This window comes from Colobus angolensis, unplaced genomic scaffold, assembly GCF_000951035.1.
Source record: "Colobus angolensis palliatus isolate OR3802 unplaced genomic scaffold, Cang.pa_1.0 Scaffold124, whole genome shotgun sequence".
NCBI lineage: Eukaryota > Metazoa > Chordata > Mammalia > Primates > Cercopithecidae > Colobus > Colobus angolensis.
In genome coordinates, this window is record NW_012113586.1 from 971,192 (window position 1) to 977,562 (window position 6,371).

The 6,371-nt window shown below is 41.5% G+C and overlaps 1 pseudogene; it reads left to right on the forward strand.

Moving 5' to 3' along the window:
* Positions 1 to 4,246: 4,246 nt before the first annotated feature.
* LOC105505373 lies at positions 4,247 to 5,261 on the forward strand (annotated as a pseudogene).
* Positions 5,262 to 6,371: the final 1,110 nt, after the last annotated feature.

A 6,371-nucleotide genomic window follows, 5' to 3' on the forward strand; every position in this document is an offset into this window, starting at 1 on the left:
TCCCCTGTGGCAGGGCTGAAGCTTTATGCACTGTGGCTTCTGGCCCAGCTCTTATCACTTGGATCTCTGGCCACATGCTTATTGCTCTCTCCTCCTGCAGGATCCCTTATCTCAGAAAAATAGTGACCTTTGGGTTATATCTCTAATGCTTTCCAGGAACAGGAAGAGAAGTCCCATCCTAATGCTTCAGTGTGGCAAAGAGTCTTTGGTTTAGCCTTCCCAGGACACTAGTCAGTTGATACCAGCTGTCTGGGATCCACAATTTGTGAACTTAAACTAGACCAGGAGAAATCACCAAGTGCGATTTGAATTGTGCCCTTGTTCAGTAAATCCATCTGGAGGGAAATCCATGTTAGCCCATTATCTCCTTTCTCAGACTATCATTTAAAATGTTGCTGCTGTCTTGCAAAGTTTAGAAATTTGCCATGGTGGCAGCTCCAAACACTGAGTTTTATGTGAGGTGACTTTCTTTCCTACCCAATATATCCAAAACCTCAATTTTCATTTTCTCCTGTAGAGCTCTGGGTTCCTAGAGGAAGAACATCATTTAAGGGAAGCTATCTGGTGATAACCACTTAATGATATGGCCTGTATCACAAGAGTGGGGATTTGTGGTTTTATGTCCCAATGACTCTTATCATAGATGTTTGAACTTATCCTATATTTTTGGCTGCAAAACCATTCTCAGCAAATTCCTGAACTGAATGTGCTGTGAATGCTTCTGAAACCTATGCCCCAGAACTGCCCAAGTATCACCGCCATAAGTTTCCCAAGACACTTTTCTCTACTTAAAAAAATTTAAATATAATTTATATGCATTAAAATGCCCAGGTCTTAAGTGTTCAGTTCAGTGGACCTTGACAGTTATATATGCCCATGAAATTAGCACCCCAAAAAAGATATGGACCATTTCTTTCACTCCAGAAAGTTGTTTTCTGCCTGTTCCCTGTTAATTCCCTGCCCTTCCCCCCATCTACCTCATAGGCAACTACTTTCTGATTTTTATTCCCACAGTTCTCATTTTATTTTATATTTCCCTAATTTTTTCTTCTAAGATCTCTGTGGTTCTAGATATATATTTAAATATAAAATTTTGGTGAAATGAATTTTTGTGCAGGGAGTACAGAAAAATTGACCGTTGATGGTCTCTATTGTTTATTTTTCTATTTCGCGATTTTCATTATTTTTATTATTGCCTTATATTTATTAATTTTGGTTTTTTTCACTCTTGTTTTTCAGATTCTGTTTTTGTTTGTTTGTTTTGTTTTGTTTGTTTTGTTTTGAGACAGAGCCTTGCTCTGTCACCCAGGCTGAAGTGCAATGGCACCATCTCAGCTCACTGCAACCTCTGCCTCCTCGGTTCAAGCAATTCTCCTGCCTCCGTCTCCCGAGTAGCTGGGATGACAGGCGCCCACCACTGCACCTGGCTAATTTTTGTATTTTTAGTAGAGATGGGGTTTCACCATGTTAACCAGGCTGGTATCAAACTCCCGACCTCATGATCTGCCTGCCTCAGCCTCCCAAAGTGCTGGGATTACAGGCGTGAGCCACCGTACCCAGCCCTGTTTTTCAGGATTCTGATAATAAAAGCATAGAAAATTGTTTTTCTTTACTCCTTTCCTATTTCCCCTATAGGCATTAAAAGTTATAAATTTTTCTTTAAGCACTATGTTAGCTGCATCCAACATTTTGATGTATTGGGTTATCATTATTCAGGTAATAATATTTAAAATGTTTTCTTGTGATTTCTTCTCTGACCCAAGTGTTATTCAGAAGCATGTTGCTTATTTTCTAAAATTGGGGATTTTCTAGATATCTCATTATTATGGATTTCCAATTAAATACTACTATGGCCAGAGCATACACTGTGTATGGTTTTGATTCTTGGATATTTACCGAGACTTGTTTTATGGTCCAGCATATGGTCTACATTGGTGAACATGCCATAAGCACTTGAAAAGAACATTTTCTGCAGTTGTTGAAAGTAATACTCTACAAATGATTTAGTTTGACACCCCACTCTGGGTCTTGCCCTCCTCCCATGTTGTAGACATTCATCTTCTACTTTAGACCTGACGACCAATGCTTCAAAACCACTTGCCTAGGAAAGGTTGGCCTTGTGCTGCAAGATGTAGCAGCTTGTTCTCTGAAGCCATCAGAACTATCTACAGACCCTGGGTCTTGCTGAGACTTGTGGAGCACTATCTAAAATCACCCAGGTGCATCACACACCTCTGCCTGCTGTAGCAGAAGCTGGGAGTGCACCGTACAGATCCCCCCATCGCCTTCAGGGTAGGGCCGGACATTCCTTCAGCTGTTGAATGTTCTGGAGGCTGGTAGATTTCAGCTCATGTCTCTTGGAGTCTCTGAGTGGAAGCAATAAATATAAGCCCTAAAGAAAGGGAGAAATAAAACAAAGGTCAAGAGTGATTGGGAATCATAATACCAACTTTCTTTTATTTTTAAACAGGTTTATTGAGGTATAATTGACATCACATTTGCTTGTTTTAAGTGGACAGTTCAATTATTTTTAGTAAAATTTTATACTTGTGTGGACCATCACCACAATCCTGTTTTCCAGCATTTCTATCATTCCTAAGAAATCCCTCATGCTCATCAGTCACCATTCCTTACTCTTACTCACAGTCTTACTCACAGCTCAAGGCAGCCTTTAATTGACTCACTGACTTTACAGATTTGCCTTTTCTGGACACTATATAAATGGAATTATAGAATATGTGATCTTTGCATTTCTGTTCTTTCACTTAGCTTAATATACTTTTTTTTTTCTTTTGAGACAGAGTCTCGCTCTGTTGCCCAGGCTGGAGTGCAGTAGTGCGATGTTGGCTTACTTCAGCCTCCACCTCCTAGGTTCAAGTGATTCTCCTGCCTCAGCCTCCAGAGTAACTGGGACTACAGACACCTGCCACCCTGTCTGGTTAATTTTTGTATTTTTAGTAGAGGCGGGATTTCACCATGTTGGCTAGGCTGGTCTCAAATTCTTGACCCCAAAGGATCCACCCACCTTGGCTGCCCAAAGTGCTGGGATTACAGGTGTGAGCCACCATACCTGGCCAGCTTAATGTACTCTTGTGGTTCATCTATGTTGTAGCACATATCAATACTTTATTCCTTTTAGGTGCCAAACCCTATTAAATTGTATGTATGGCTCCCATTTGTTTATTCATTCATCAGTTGATAAATATTTGATGTGTTTCCACTTTATGGACTATTATGGAAAAAGCTGCTATGAATATTCACATTCATGTGTTGTGTGGACATAGGTTTTTATTTCTTTGGGGTAGACAGCTAGGGGTGAAAGTGCTAAGTCATATGGTAAATGTATCTTTAATGTTTTAAGAAACTGGCAATCTGTTTTCCAATGTGGCTGTATGTTCCATCAGCAATGCATGAGTAGTTCAGTTTTTCACATCGTTGTTTTTCACTTCCTCCAATTGTTATTGTCCTTCTCTTTTATTATGGCATTCTAGTGGGTAAGAAGTGGTGTCAATTGTAGTTTTGATTTGCATTTCCCTGCTGACTGGTGATGCTGACCACCTTTTCATGTGCTTTATTGGCCATTCTTACACCTTTTTGGTTAATTGACTGTTCAAATATTTTGCTGATTTAAAAATTGGGTCATTTATCCCTGTGTTCTTTAGTTGTAATTGTATTTTATATTCTGGATACAAGTGCTTTATCAAATAAATGACTTGATATTTTTTCTCATTTTGTGGCTTATCTTTTCATTTTCTTATTGATGTCTTTTAAAGAGCAAACATTTTTAGTTTTGATCATGTCTCTTTTTTAAACTTTTTTGTTTAGCAGAGAAAGTTTTTTTTTCTTAATTTAAGGTCATGAACATGTTAACTTATGTTTTCTTTGAAGAAGTGTATGGTTTACCCCTGAAATTTAGGCCTATAACCAATTTTGAGAGAATTTTTACTTAAGTGTGAGTTAATGGCCAAAATTATATGACCAATTGATTTTGACAAAAGTAAATTCAATGAGGGAAAACGATGGTCTTTTAAACGACTGATACTGAGACAACTGAATTGTCCACATTCTCAGGGGATGTCAGCCTGCTATGTGAAATGATGCCCATCTGAGTCACCGCCTATTGGCATCAGAGTTCACAATCTCTCAATATATAATTATGGGTTAAATAATACGCTGTAACCTTCTGCTTCTCCTATTTGACAGACAGCCACATCTCGTGCAGCGCCAGCTGCATCCCTGAGACACCATGGTAAAGGTGAAGCCTGGAGTGAATAGATATGGCCATATTTGGGCTCCTGGTCACAAGGGCTGCTTTGAACTCTGGTAAAGTGGATATTGTTGCCATCAATGACCTCTTCCTTGACCTCAATTACATGCCCTACATGTTCCAGTATAGTACCACCTGCAGCAAATTCCATGGCACTGCCAAGGCTGAGAACGGGAAGCTTGTCATCAATGGAAATTCCATCACCATCTTCTAGGAGCTAGATCTCACCAAAATTAAATATGGTAATACTGGCACTGAGTACATCATGGAGTCCACTGGTGTCTTCACTGCCATGGAGAAGGCTGGGGCTCACTTTCAGGGGTGAGCCACAAGGGTCATCATCTCTGCCCCATCTACTGATGCCCCCATGTTTGTGATGTTTGTGATGGGTGTGAACCATGAGATGTATGACAACAGCCTCAAGATCATCAGCAATACATCCTGTACCACCAACTGCTTAGCACTCCTGGCCAAGGTCATCCATGACAATTTTGGTGTCATTGGAGGACTCATGACTGTAGTCCATGCCATCACTGCCACCTAGAAAACTGTGGATGACTCCTTCAGGAAACTGGCATAATGGACATGGGGTTCTCCAGAACATCATCACTACATCTGCTGTCACTGCCAAGCCTGAGGGCAAGGTCATCCCTGAGCTGAGCAGGAAGCTCAATGGCATGGCCTTCCGTGTCCCCACCACCAATGTGTTGGTCATGAATCTGACCTGCCATTGGGAAATACCTGCCAAATATGATGACATCAAGAAGGTGGTGAAGCAGCATTGGCAGGCTCCCTCAAGGGCATCCTGGGCTACATTGAGCACCAGGTTGTCTCCTCCAACTTTAACAGCATCATGCACTCTTCCACCTTTGATGCTGGGACTGGCATTGCCCTCAATGACCACTTTATCAAGCTCATTTCCTGGTATGAAAATGAATTTGACTATGGCAATAGAGTGGTGAAACTCATTGCCTATATGACCTTCAAGGAATAAGATCCCTGGACCACCAGCCCCAGCGATAGTATGAGAGGAAAAGAGAGGCTTTAGCAAAATCTCTTTTCCTTCTCCTACTTATTACTCTGCCTGCCAATTATCTTAGAGGAGAGGTCAAATAGATGCCATTCAACCAAGAGTTCCAGAGGCTGACAGTAATGGTATGGTAGCCAGCCTCTAAAGTGACTCCAGTGAGCTCTACCTCCTGGTATTTGTACCCTTGTGGGTGGGTTGAACCTAGTACCTTGCTTTTAACTAGTATAATATAACAAAAACGATGGAATGTCACTTTCATGATGAGGTGAGTAAGGATTGTGACTTTCAACTTGCTTTTACAATTGCTCTTTCTCATTGGCTTTGACGAAGCAAGCTGCCCTGCTGGAGAGGACAATATAGTAAGGAACTGAGAGCAGCCAACAGTCAAGGGGAAACTGAGGCTCTCAGTCTAATAATCTTAGAAGAACTGAATCTTCCAACAACTTGAAACACTTGAAAGTGGGCCTTTCTCCAGTGGAGTCTTCAGATGAAAACAGAGCTTTGTGCCAATGCAAGGGCTCTTGGAATTCCAATGTTTAAGGAAAAAAAGAGGTAGACTGTCATATTTCCAACAAGCTGCTTTCTTACCTTGGGGATTTCTTTTGCATTACAAAATTCCCCTCATTGAACCCAGTTTGAAAGCCACAGGTTTATTTCTCTAAAATAAATCTGTCTTTGACTGTTGAGCCACATTTCGTGTTTCTTTTCCCTTTAATTCTTACATTTGGTGCCACAACCCAGGACAAGTGCTGAGGGCAGAGGCTCTCTTGCAACCCAGGAAACAGTGGGCAATGGCAGCTCATCCTGAGCTAACTCCTGGATTCTGGGGGTCTCTGGTCACTGGCCCTGTCTTTTCTCCTACTTCACTTTTCGAGCAGTTTTCATGAGGAGGACAAGTAACCTGAAGGGAACTGAGAGGCTCTGGCCAGGGCTACTCCCTAGAGTTCTCAAAACCCTCAGTCTTGGGAATCCACCTCCAACCAGCCACAGTGGGTATTTCACTCTCCCCCCTCCTCTTCCCTCATCCTCTCTCTTTCTCTACCTCTCTCCTCTCTCCCTCTTTCTCTCTTCCTT